The sequence below is a fragment of the Apium graveolens genome, chromosome 3 (assembly GCF_009905375.1).
Source record: "Apium graveolens cultivar Ventura chromosome 3, ASM990537v1, whole genome shotgun sequence".
NCBI classification, from domain to species: domain Eukaryota; kingdom Viridiplantae; phylum Streptophyta; class Magnoliopsida; order Apiales; family Apiaceae; genus Apium; species Apium graveolens.
In genome coordinates this window covers 15,284,706-15,298,593 of record NC_133649.1, presented here as the reverse complement: position 1 = coordinate 15,298,593, position 13,888 = coordinate 15,284,706, and positions in this window count along the sequence as shown.

Below are 13,888 nucleotides of genomic sequence, written 5' to 3'. Positions count from 1 at the left end.
CAGTTAAAGTTAACATGACTTATAGGTTACTACAGAATCTATACAAAGATGTATACATAACTGTGCTACAGACTCATTATTACATAAGCTACTCACTCGATGGATATAAGTCATCATATGTCGGGACTATAATGAGTTATCCATCGGGACTATAATTCTTATCCGTCGAGTGCTACATTATTTCACTAAGTAAAATCTACTTAGATGTTTTGTTTATGAAATCATCAAGTACACAACATATGCACAACAATCTCCCCCAATTTATGTCTACTGGAATTGTAGCCATAAATTAAGAGATACTTGATGATAACAAAACATCCTAAACATACAGCTTTAAAGATAAGTAGATAATACTGAAAGTGCTTCAATTAATCAAAATGTACAAAGTTTGGCTCACAGTCATTTCAAGATGCTCCTCTAGCCTGAGCAGATTTTTCTAGTTTCTTGAAGGTCTGGATCTTCTTCCAAGCTTTCTGTTGTTTTCATCAATCTGATTTTGGAGTTGCCTATGGAATTCCAGTTCATCAGATTCTGAGAGATCTAGCTTTTCTTGCATTTCCAAGAGAGTCTCATTGCTAGAGATACTCAATTGGTCTTCTAACCTGAAGAATCTTCTCACACCTTTGTCATCCATGAACTCCATCAGCCAGTAGAGCCTTAGATGCACTCTTATCCCTGTGTATGGGATGATTAAAGTCTTTGGGAGTGCATCTTTAGCTCTAATACTCCTTAGTTCTTCAATCTTCTTCAATACTAGTCTTCTTGCAGTTATATTGAACCCAAAGTTCTTCTTGAATGATGAATACACTTTAATCAGTACAGCTTGGCTTTCTTGAAGAATCCTGTGAAGTGGCCACTGAACCTCCCTTCCTCTTTTATACTTGAACACTAACCTTTTAGGTAGGTTCCTGTATGCATCAATTCCCCTCACTTCATCCAGTTCATCCAGATAGAGGTTTAGATCTGAAAATTCTTTGATGTCACACAAGTACAAGTAGTCTCCCTTGTTGACTTTGGGTTGAGCTTTAACTGATTTGGATTTGAGAGGTGACAGCTTCACTTTCTTGACTACCCTTGACTTTGTCTTTTTTGGCTTGCTAAGGATTGGTAAACTGAAGTCAGGAATTGGTATGCTATCCCACTCTATTGGCTCATCCTTGGGCTCAATAGGTTCACCATGAATATTCCTGTAGGGATCCACCACCTTTATATCTTCAAATACCACAGAGGGCTTTGATGCTTGAGTTGTAGCTGGTGTGGGTAACTTAGGAAATTGATCTTCCAATTCCTTGTCAACAATATCCAGTTTCCTTTTTGTTCTTCTAGCCAATTCTTTCTTCCTTGGGGATTTCTTCTGTTCTTCAATTTGCTTCCTTGATTCAGTGGCTTCAGAAGGTTGAGAGGGAATTTGTTGAGATGAACTTACAGCCTGTAGCTTGGCTAAGATAGCAATCTGCTCTTTTTTTTGTTTAGCCTTCTTTGCATCTAGAGCAGCTTGCTTCTTTTCCTGCTTTAATCTTGCCTTTTCTTCTCTCTTTGCTTGAGCAAATTATGGATGTCCAGCTATCACACAAATTTCCTTTCCATTTCTGAATATCTTAGCAATTCTTCTTTTTGAAGCTGAATCAGCTGGATCTTTATAGAAAGCAATTGATCTTGACAGAAGCTTTTTTTCATCAGGCTTGGGTGTTTCAAACACAGTATCCAAGGGGTTCTTTAAGGATGATTTTGAATAATTTACCCTTGGTTTAAGAATCATTTCAGCCTTTGGAGATTTGATGCAGGAAGATTGTCCTCTTTCCAGATAATTCATGCTCATCTCATTCACACTGATTTGCTTGACTTGAGAGTGATGGATGGCTGACTTAACTGGCTCCTTGACAAGTTCAAACTTTTTAGGTATCTCCTCATCAATCTTATCCCAGTTGATCAAATTCAACTTTCCTTTCTCAGCAACTTTCAAGTTTGCTGTTGCTGCTTTAATTAGATCTATACCATCTGCAACTGGTGGCTTGGAGACAGTAATTGAAGGTACAATTACTTTGCTGATTTGAACTTGAAGTTTCTCCCCCTGACTTGGTCCTTTCTCCCCCTTACTTGGTTCTCTCTCCCCCTTTTTGTTATCATCAAGTTGAGGAGTTAGGCCTTGTGCTTTAGCCAGTTGCATGAGAAGATTTGTCTGAGACTATTGATTTTGAAGAAGGATGGCCACGGAATTCTCAATAACTTGAACTCTATCTTCCAGCTTGGCCAGCTTCTTTTCAGAATCTGATTCTCTCCTCAGTCTCAGTAATAGATCCTGCATGGTACCATATGGCATGAATGAATCCAACTTCTCAGAATTGTAGGTCTTCAAGTCAGCTATATCCTTTTTGATTTCATCTACACTCAGATTCTGTCTGACTTGCTGTAGCTTCATTATATGTAAAGAATCTAGGTGAGCTTGAAGAACAGCCTTGGTACCAGCATTTGAGCTCTTCTGAATGGCCTTTTGGATAGACATGATTTGTTTGACCAAGGATACATTGAATTGTCCAGGTGTGGATTCCTTAGTCAAGGCCCATTCAGGTAGATCAGGAATAAAACTTGGGCCTTCATCTCCCCCTAAGTTCATGCTTCCATCAAATGAAATAGAGTCATCATCATTAGAATTTACTCCAAATTCTTCAGATGGCTCATCAGCTGTAGGAGGCATTAAATTGACAGCAGCTTTATCCCTTTTTAGAGATTCTGAAGTATGCACCAAATTTAATGTCTTTTCTGCCTCCTCATTGCCATAAGCAGCCAACAATTGATAGGCTGACACAGGATGAGTAAAAGTGTCAGCATCCAAGGAAATGTTATCAATTACAGCCTTGTAATGTTGCTGAAATTGTCTTTCCTTTTCAGCATCATCCACAATCACTGACTCATGAGCAATGGCTATATCCACCCTTATTACTTCTGTACCTGCTTTTCTCTCATAATCTCTCTTTTGTTGCATCAGGGTCTCACCCTGGCTCCCCACCCTCACACCCTCACCTTCACCTACTAAGGTGGGACTCCTCTCACTCACTTTTGCCAATCCTGAATAAATGGATTGCTGATTTTCACTCTTTTCCTCTCCTTTTGCCTGGGAGCAACCCAGCCTCTCACTCAATACACTCTCCTCTCTCAGTCCTAAGAGTGACTGTACAACCACTAAATCTTCTGCACTTGAAATAATTGAAGTTTGAAGTTGTGCAGAGATACTCGACGGATAAGTGATATCCATCGAGTGAGTGGTAATGCTATCCGACAGATAACTGCTGTTAAGCTTATCCGTCGGGATACAATCACTACTCGACGGATGAGCAATATCCATCGAGAGAGTAGAAATGAATGAGGTGGGAAGAGAAACTATTGTTGACTCTGTGTTGATTGAAGATATTTGAGGCATAGATGTCACAATAGTATCTGAAAGAATTGGCAAGTGAGCCAACAAATCATCTAAAAGATGATGCTCACTTGCACTAGATTTTGGCTTCCCAAACAGAGTTAAAGAAGGGGAATCAGGAATTGAAGTGTTTATCATATCCACTTCCAGAGAGTTTGTTGGTGAGTATGGTGTATCAGATGCTTCTATAAATAGAGATTTTGGCTGTGACTCCACATTTATTGGAGCCACATCAAACTGAATTTGAGACAGGGACTGTGTCTTAAGCACCAGTTTGCACTGTGTGTGTGCCCTGTGCATCCCCAAAGATTTTAGATTTCTTCTTTCTTGTGTAAGTTTGGGGTGAGCTTGTGTCCCTAACCCTTTTGGCCTGTGCTCTTGGCTGAGAGCTTTGTTTAATAACTGCATTCTTTTGGGAGGATGCAGCTAGAAGTGAGCTTTTATCATTTTTAAGTAGTGCAGTTTATTGGGAAACTGCAGTGTGGTTAGGCTGGGATTCACCCAACTCTCCAACCTTATTCTTGGGGTTTCTTTGATGTTCACCCCTTCCCTCACCTGACTTTCCCTCCTTCACACTCCCCTATTTTGCTTTTGTGGATTTTTCAACTGGCATCTTTTGAGAGATGCCAGAGGGGGTTTTCTTTGACTTAGATTTGGAAATTGTAGAGGGTTTGGAGGCTTTGGTAGGCAACTATTTGGTCATTGGCATAGTTGTCATAGCTACTCCTGAAGTCAAAAAAATAGTGGAGGTTGGAATAGTTGTAGGGATAGATGAACTTACCTCACTTACCTGAGGTACCTGCATTACAGGAAAATAGAACATTAGCACATCCCTGTGATGGTTGGCTCTGTTCAAATCTGTAATGAGTCTTCTCTCTTGAACCCAACAAGCCAGTTTGTTGTTTGGGTTCTCAAGCACAATTTCTTGATATAGGTGGTTAGCCAATAACATGAAAAATCTAGCATAATACACATTCTTACCTCTTTTAGCTAACTCACCTAGTTTAAAACCTAACTCAAACAAGACAAGGTCACTAAAATTATAAAATTTATCTGTAACTAGCATGTATAGCATGTTAAGCATGGAAATATTCACTGAATCAAAATTACTGACTTTTCCAGAGAAAACTTTAGTAACTACATCACACAAGAAACTCCACTCCTTCCTAAGACCCAATATCCTAATATCACTTAATTTAGTGGTAGGAAGTGCATAATGCATTAAATTAAGCATATTGATAATATCAGTGTCATTGTGTGGTGAAGTCACATTATTATCAGGAATTTTGAAACATGCTTTTATTACATCACTATTGATACATAACTCATTACCTTTGATGGTTAGAGTGATGGTCTTGTCAGTAGAGTTGTAGATAGCAGTGGTCCACATCTCTTTAACAACTTCACGGAAGATTGTGGGTGACTCCAACATGGCATAATTTAGCTTGTAATTCTTCACAAAGTCCATCATCTTGTGATAGTCCTCTGATTGCTGAATACCCTTATTGACCAAAGCAGTGAAGTTGTTCTTCTCATAAATGAACCCAGTTTGAGACATAATCTTTACTACAGGTGCCATTGTTAGAGAGTGAAAGCTTGAAGAGAAAGAGAATATTTGCTTGAGAGAGAATGAAATAAAAGCAGTTGAATTTGAGAATGATAAAAGAAAACAATTGCTATAAAATAAGCTTTTATACTATCTCAAAAATAACTGATAAAAATAATAAAGTAAATTAACCAATAGAAATTGCCTAAAATAGCCGTTTAAAAGTAAACTGTAAAAACTCCACCCATTATCCGTCGTGTAATGCTTACAAACTGTAAGTATACTCGATGGATAATGTTCAGGGAATTAACGGCTGAGATTTAGACAATTCGACGGATGAGGATAAACTGATATCCGTCGAGACATAAAGTATTCCAGAAAAATAATTGACTTTTATTAGCAAGTAGTATATCGACGGATGACTAAACTCGATGGATAAGGGTCATCCGTCGAGATGCAAATTTTGACTTAGCCAAAATTTCATCCAAAACTTAAAAATCAACTAAATTTCTGGCTACATTACAACTTGCAAAATAACTCAGATAAATTTAAGAGTAATTAAGCATACCTAACTCACTTACCAACCTTGAAAAGGTGGATTCATCCAGTGGCTTGGTAAAGATATCTGCAAGTTGCTTTTCACTTGGAACAAAATGTAATTCCACAGTACCATTCATCACATGTTCCCTTATGAAATGGTACTTGATGTCTATGTGCTTTGTCCTTGAATGTTGCACTGGATTTTCAGTGATGGCAATTGCACTTGTGTTATCACAGAAAATAGGAACCCTCTCAACTTGCAAACCATAGTCTAGCAATTGATTTTTCATCCATAAATTCTGTGCACAGCAACTGCCAGCAGCAATATATTCAGCTTCAGCTGTAGAAGTAGAAACTGAATTTTGCTTTTTACTGAACCAGGACACAAGCTTGTTTCCTAGAAATTGACAAGTTCATGTTGTGCTCTTTCTATCAATTCTACAACCTGCATAATCTGCATATGAATAACCAGTTAGATCAAAACCAGAATCTCTAGGGTACCAAATGCCAAGTTTTGGTGTTCCCTTGAGATATCTGAAAATTCTCTTAATAGCTATCAAGTGAGATTCTCTAGGATCAGCCTGAAATCTAGCACATAAACATATAACAAACATTATATCAGGTCTACTAGCTGTTAAGTACAGAAGTGAGCCAACCATGCCTCTATAACTTGAAATATCCACAGACTTTTCAGTAGTGTTTAGTTCAAGCTTAGTTGCAGTGGCCATGAGAGTTTTTGCAGATGTGCAATCCATTATATCAAACTTCTTTAAAAGATCAAAAATATATTTAGTTTGACTAATGAATATTCCATCACTAACTTGCTTAACTTGTAAACCAAGAAAGTAAGTTAGTTCTCCCTCATACTCATTTCATACTTACTTTGCATCAATTTGGCAAACTTTTTGCAAAGTTTCTCATCTGTAGAGCCAAAAATATTATCATCTACATAAATTTGAACAAGTATACTAGAGCCATTAACATTTCTAAAAAATAAAGTTTTATCTACAGTACCTCTTGTGAAATGATTTTCCAAAAGGAACTTTGATAAAGTGTCATACCAGGCTCTAGGTGCTTGCTTCAGTCCATAAAGTGCTTTCAGAAGATAATAGACATATTCTGGAAAATTTGGATCTTCAAAACCAGGAGGTTGACTAACATACACTTCTTTCTCCAAATCTCCATTTAGAAAAGCACTTTTGACATCCATTTGATAGACCTTCAAATTGGCATGGGCTGCATAGGCTAAGAAGATTCTGATGGCTTCAAGTCTTGCAACAGGAGCAAAAGTTTCATCAAAATATATTCCTTCTTGCTGAAAATAACCCTTAGCAACCAATCTAGCTTTATTCCTGATTACTATGCCATTTTCATCCATCTTGTTTCTGAATACCCACTTGGTGTCTATTGGATTCTTTCCTTTAGGCTTGGGTACCAGCTTCCATACATTATTCCTTTCAAATTGGTTTAGCTCCTCCTGCATAGCTAAAATCCAATCAGGATCCAACAAAGCTTCTTCTACCTTCTTTGGTTCTTCCTTTGACAGAAAGCTGTTGTATAGACATTCTTCCTGAGTTGCTCTTCTTGTTTGAACTCTAGAAGAAACATCACCAATGATAAGCTCAAAGGGGTGATCTTTTGTCCATTTCCTTTGTTGAGGTAGATAGCTCTAGATGAAGAGACCTCATGATTGTCTTGATGTGTGATTGAGTTTTGATTTTCTAGAAACTCCCCCTGAGTTTGTGGACCTTTGATTTGAGAAAGGGGAATTTTCTATAGGTGATCTGTCTTGACCTCCTGCTCCTTTTGATAACCCGACGGATGGTGAATTTTGAGTACCGACAGATGAGGCAGGTTGTCTTCCGACGGATAACACAGATTGCCTTCCGATGGATGAAGCATTATGCAACTCGACGGATGTTGAGTTTTGTGCTTCATTGGTGGTAGATTTGTCTGCATTATCCTTAGACACTGTTTCTTGATCACTCTCATCATCACTGTCATCACTAACCATCTCCACATTGTCGAATTTGAGGCTCTCATGGTAATCTCCATCTTTCAGTCCTTCAATCTTTTTATCATCAAACACAACATGTATAGATTCCACAACAATGTTAGTTCTTAGATTGTAGACTCTATATGCTTTACCAACAACATATCCAACAAAAATTCCTTCATCTGCTTTAGCATCAAACTTCCCATTTTGATCAGTTTGATTTCTCAGGATATAGCATTTGCAGCCAAAGACATGAAGAAAGTTTAAAGTTGGCTTCATGTTCTTGAACAATTGATAGGGAGTCATGCATCTTGCTTGATTAATCAGAGAAATGTTCTGAGTGTAGCATGTAGTATTTACAGCTTCAGCCCGGAAATATGTTGGTAGTTTAGATTCTTCAAGCATTGTCCTTACAGCTTCAATAAGTGATCTGTTCTTCCTTTCCACTACTCCATTTTGTTGTGGAGTCCTTGCTACTGAAAACTCATGTAGAATCCCATTTTCTTCACAGAATGCTCTCATGATAGAATTCTTGAACTCAGTTCCATTGTCACTCCTGATTCTTCTAACCTTGAAATCGGGATGATTGTTGACTTGCCTTATGTGATTGATGATGATTTCACTAGCCTCATCTTTAGACTTTAGAAAATGTGTCCAAGAGAACTTTGAGAAATCATCTACAATTACTAGGCAAAATCTTTTCCTTGAGATGGACAATACATTGATTGGTCCAAACAAATCCATGTGAAGCAGTTGCAAAGGCTCTTCAATTGCTGAATCAAGTTTCTTCCTGAATGATGCTTCAATCTGCTTCCCTTTTTGGCAGGCATCACACAGTCCATCCTTTGTAAACTCCACTAGAGGAATGCCTCTTACTAGTTCTTTCTTTACCAGCTCATTCATGGTCTTGAAGTTTAAATGGGATAGCTTCTTGTGCCATAGCCAACTTTCATCCTGACTTGCTTTACTGAGAAGGCAAGTTACAGATTCTGCTTTGGATGAGTTGAAATCAGCTAGATACACATTTCCTCTTCTCATACCAGTGAGAACCACTTTATTGCTTTGATTATTAGTCACAACGCAGGCTTCTTTGTTGAAGGTTACTGAATTTCCTTTGTCACAAAGCTGGCTGATACTCAACAGATTGTGTTTGAGACCATCCACTAAGGCAACCTCCTCAATGATGACACTGTCCTTTGAAATCAAGCCATATCCCACAGTATAACCCTTGCTGTTATCTCCAAAAGAAATACTTGGGCTATCTCTCTCCTTAAACTCTATGAGCAGTGTAGAATCACCAGTCATGTGTCTTGAACAACCACTATCCAAGTACCAAAGATTCCTTCTGTTTCCCTGCACACATCAAAATCAAATCAAGTTGATTTTGGTACCCAAGTTTCATTGGGTCCTGCCTTGTTAGCTTTCTTCTTCTGTTTCTTAGGTCTTATCTCATTTGACTTAGGAATTTCAGATTCTTCCTTAGTCATTTGGGTTGGACCTTTGAAACCATTCAATGCAACATAATTATCATGCATATTATGGCTAACAGGAAATGGCATGCTTGGTGTAAACATGTTATTCCAGTAAGGCATGCTAAATGGCATTTGAGGCATACTGTATGCAACATAATATGTATTAGGTGCAAATGGCATATTAGCAAACTGTGCATTCATGTTCTGTGTAGGCATATCATTAACAGGCATGGGAGGCATGGCATTCATGTTAGGAAATTGAGACTGAACAGACATGGGAGTAGACATGGCAGATTTGCAATTAACAGACAAATGATTTACACTACCACACTTGACACAGATTTTTCTAGTAGGATATTTATCAGATGTGTAGTTATTATGTTTGTTAATCCCTACTTTACCATTCCTATTGTTTTTCCTTTTAGTCTCTGTTTTTACCTCAATTTTCTCAAGTCTGTCACTTAACTGTTTGACAGTCATGTGACCAACATTAGCTTTTTTCCCTTTCTTAACTTGACATGACTCTCCTGAAACAAAGTTCTTGGAAACAGACCCATACTTCTCATTCAGCTTGATTAGTTTGGCTTTGCTAATGGGCTTGCTCACAGCCGACGGATGAGGATTTTCATCTTTTGACGGATAACACTTTTTGTTATCCAACAGATAGTCCTCATCATCCGTCGAGTCTACATCTGTTAGCAAACCATCTACCAAATTAGGTTCTAGTTTCTCTTTGCTCTTTTTCCAGGCTTAATCACAAAAAGACTCAATTTCTTGAACTTTGGTGATTTGAGCATGGACATCCCTGGATATTTTCCATGCTTTAATCACCTCTTGTTCACGCTCAAGCTGCTTCTTTAAAATCTCTTCCTTTTTCAAGGACTCAGTTAATTCCTCCTTGGCAATCTTACACTCAATTCTTAGTTTCTCAAAATCAACAAACTGAGACTCAAGCACATTATTCCTCTCAATTAAAAACAAGTTGTTTTCTTTGATTTTAGCATTTTCTTTAGTAAGAGACTTAAGAGTAACACGCAAATGATATAATTCTGTAGACATGTCATTTATGGCATCATTACACTCAGCTTTAGATAAATGTGCAAGGTTTGTAGTAATTACCTGATTGCTTGAGGAACTTGTCTCTGTTTCATCAGACTTGGCCATTAGGGCTAGATTGACATAGCTGACATCTTCATCTTCATCCAAACCATATGTTGCCCAGTCATTCTCTTGTGTAATAAAAGCCCTTTTCTTTTGTTTGAGTAGATCAAAGTATTTTTGCTTATATTCCACAGACTCAAACCTTTTCTTACTGGAATCTGACTTTCTACACTCATTTGCAAAATGCCCTGCCAAGCCACATTTGAAACATTTGAATTTTGACTTATCCACCATGTTTCTATTTGGCTTGGCTGCTCCAAAGTTCTTCTTGAACTTGTGAAAAGAAATGCTAGGTGCTCATCAATGTCCTCCATATTATCTTGGCTCAATGAATCTTCACTATCTACTGCAAGCCCCTTGCCCTTGTTCTCACAGACCTTAGAAGTTGACTCAATAGCTTCCATCTTCACTTCCTTCTCCTTTTCCAAATCAGCAACTAGTGCAATGGGTCCTCCTTTCTTCTTTCCTCTCTCCATCCTTTCATCCTGCTCTATCTCAAGCTCATAGGTCTTCAGGATGCCAAATAGTCTCTCCAAAGTAAACTCTTTATAATCTTGTGAGTTTCTTAATGAGACTGTCATTGGTTTCCATTCCTTTGGAAGAGATCTAAGGAATTTCAGATTAGAGTCTTTAGTCTGATATACTCTTCCATGCAACTTAAGAGCATTTAGTATTTTTTGAAATCTACTAAAAATGTCAGTGAGTGACTCACTTTCCTCATTGTGAAAATGCTCATATTGCTGAATCAAGAGCTGCATTTTGTTTTCTCTAACTTTCTCAGTGCCATCACAGATTATCTGTATAGTATCCCAGACTTTCTTGGAAGTTTTACAGTTGATAATGTTGTCAAACATGTCTGCATCAACTCCATTGAACAGAATGTTCATGGCCTTTTTATCCTTCCTGACTTGTTCAATGTCAGGATCAGACCATTCGTGCCTTGGCTTGGGAACTGATGGCTCGTTTCCTGTTGCAGCTCTCATTGGAACGTGAGGGCCTCTTTCTATGCAGTCCACATAGGCCACATCTTGAGAAAGCATATGAAGATGCATCTTTACCTTCCAATGATGGTAATTATCTTTATCTAGAAAAGGAATCTTGACTCCAACGTCTTTCTTGTTCATTTTGCTGAATTGTTTTGATCTTTAAACTCTTTGTAGATTAAGAGCTTACTCTGATACCAATTGTTAGTCCCTTGACAATATAGAAAGAATTATAGAAGGGGGGTTGAATGAAATTCTTGAACCTTTTTCTCGAAATAAAAATGTTCAAACTTGAATATAGATATAAGTGTTTTGATTAGCACAATGCGGAATAGAAACTTAATTGAATCAAAACATAAGTAATTAAAAACAAGAGTCTTTAAAAACTTTCTGGTGGATTTAAACAATTCCACCAGAGATATATATTATATATATCAAGAGAACTCTGTGTGCAAGAATGCTCACAACTGCTTACAAATTGAACTACTGAGAATACATGGAAATGCTAATGATTCTGCTTACAAAGATTTCTCTGTTTGTGTATCTCAGCTCTCTTATTTCTATTTGCTACGTTCTTGGTTTATATATTACCAAAATTACAAAGTCAAAAAGACTGAATAAATATAAAACTATCAGTCTTAAGCTTTACTACTTTTCATCGTCTATTACCCAGTTAATGGGCTTCCACAGTAGATTTGTATACATCTCGACGCCTGTGCCCTGTTGTCACTGTTCAACTGCTGTTTGAATTCTTTATATGATCATCCGTTGGACTTTATGAACATCCGTTGGATATATGATCATCCGTCGACTTTATGAACATCCGTTGATGGCTTCATTGATCATCCGTCGACTGCTATATTAAACATCCGTTGATAGTCATTTGATCATCCGTCGATGGCTTTGTTAATCATCCGTCGGTAGCTATTTTGGCACTTGACTTCATTTCACTTATTCAGAATTACAAGACATCATTTATATACAATTAATCAACCTATTCTGCATATCTAGTTAAAGTCAACATGACTTATAGGTTACTACAGAATCTATACAAAGATGTATACAGAACTGTGCTACAGACTCATTATTACATAAGCTACTCACTCGATGGATAATAAGTCATCATCTGTTGGGACTATAATGAGTTATCCGTCGGGACTATAATTCTTATCCGTCGAGTGCTACATTATTTCACTAAGTAAAATCTACTTAGATGTTTTGTTTATGAAATCATCAAGTACACAGCATATGCACAACATATGAGAAGACTCCATATGAGCTGATGGCAAACAAGAAACCATCTGTCAAATACTTTCATGTATTTGGAGGAAAAAGCTATGTCCTTAAAGATAATGAGCAGATTGGCAAGTTTGATGCCAAAGCTGAAGAAGGCATTTTTCTGGGTTACTCATTAGAGTCAAAGGCTTACAGGGTGTTCATGGTTGATGATCAGAAGGTTGTGGAAAGCCTAAATGTAACATTTGATGACACCAAACCCTCAAGTATTCAGAAAGAAGATGATGATGAGTCTATGAATGTAGAAGATTTTTCTTATAATGAGGATGAACCTGAAATTGTGCCAAATGAAGACAATAATGGAGATGATCCTCAGGATGATCATAATGATGATTCAGACTCACATGATAATGGAGGAATAATTGTCAAGATGCTAGTGGCACATCAAATGTGACTAGTGAAACAACATCTGGAGCTGATTTTCAATCATCAGATTCTTCAGGTCAAGATGACAACAATTCAGGGGGAGCAGGATAAGAGCATGGATCTAGAGATAGAACTCACAATAAAAATAGTAATACTGAATCATCAAGAGCACAATTGCCTAGAGCTACAAAGTGGAATAAATCTCATCCTGAAGATTTAATCATTGGTGATCCAAATTCCAGAGTTTAAACCAGAAGAGCCACTGCAAATGAATGTCTGCATTCTGGGTTTCTTTCTCAAATGGAACCTAAGAAAGTGGATGAAGCTCTTGAAGATCCAGATTGGGTGATTGCTATGCAAGAGGAACTCAATCAGTTTGAGAGACAAAAAATTTGGAAACTAGTACCCCGACTAAAGAATAAATCAGTGATTGGCACTAAGTGGGTATTCAGAAACAAACTGGATGAAGATGGTACAGTGACAAGAAACAAGGCAAGACTGGTAGCAAAAGGTTACTCTCAAGAAGAAGGAATAGATTATGATGAAACTTTTGCACCAGTGGCAAGACTTGAAGCCATCATAATGTTTTTGGCCTATGCTGCACATACAAACTTCAAGGTATATCAGATGGATGTGAAGAGTGCATTTCTAAATGGTGAGCTTGAAGAGGAAGTCTATGTGGAACTGAAAGAGATATGTTCTAAGTCCAATCATGTATGAGGATTTAGGAATAACTTTTTATGTAATCTGTTTTGATTTCATTGATATTAATAAAAGACTTGTTTTCTTTTTATTACGGGCTCTATCTATTTAAGTGTTTAAATAAGATATACCATAGTTTAGAGTAAAGCTTTTTATGGATTATGATGAGATCATAATAGTGAGACCTAAAAGATGATAACTCTAAACTTAAATAGTTCCTGGTCATAGGATTACTAACTGGTAATTAATAGGCCGCAAAGATCGGTACATACTATGCTTGCTTCATTTTGAAGGATGTCTGTTCTTATAGATATTTGTGTGGTGACACTATAGCTAGTATGTAGGTGCTTATTATAGAATAAGTTCACTGAACATGACTCGCACAGCTGAACAACTGATGGAGTTCACTTA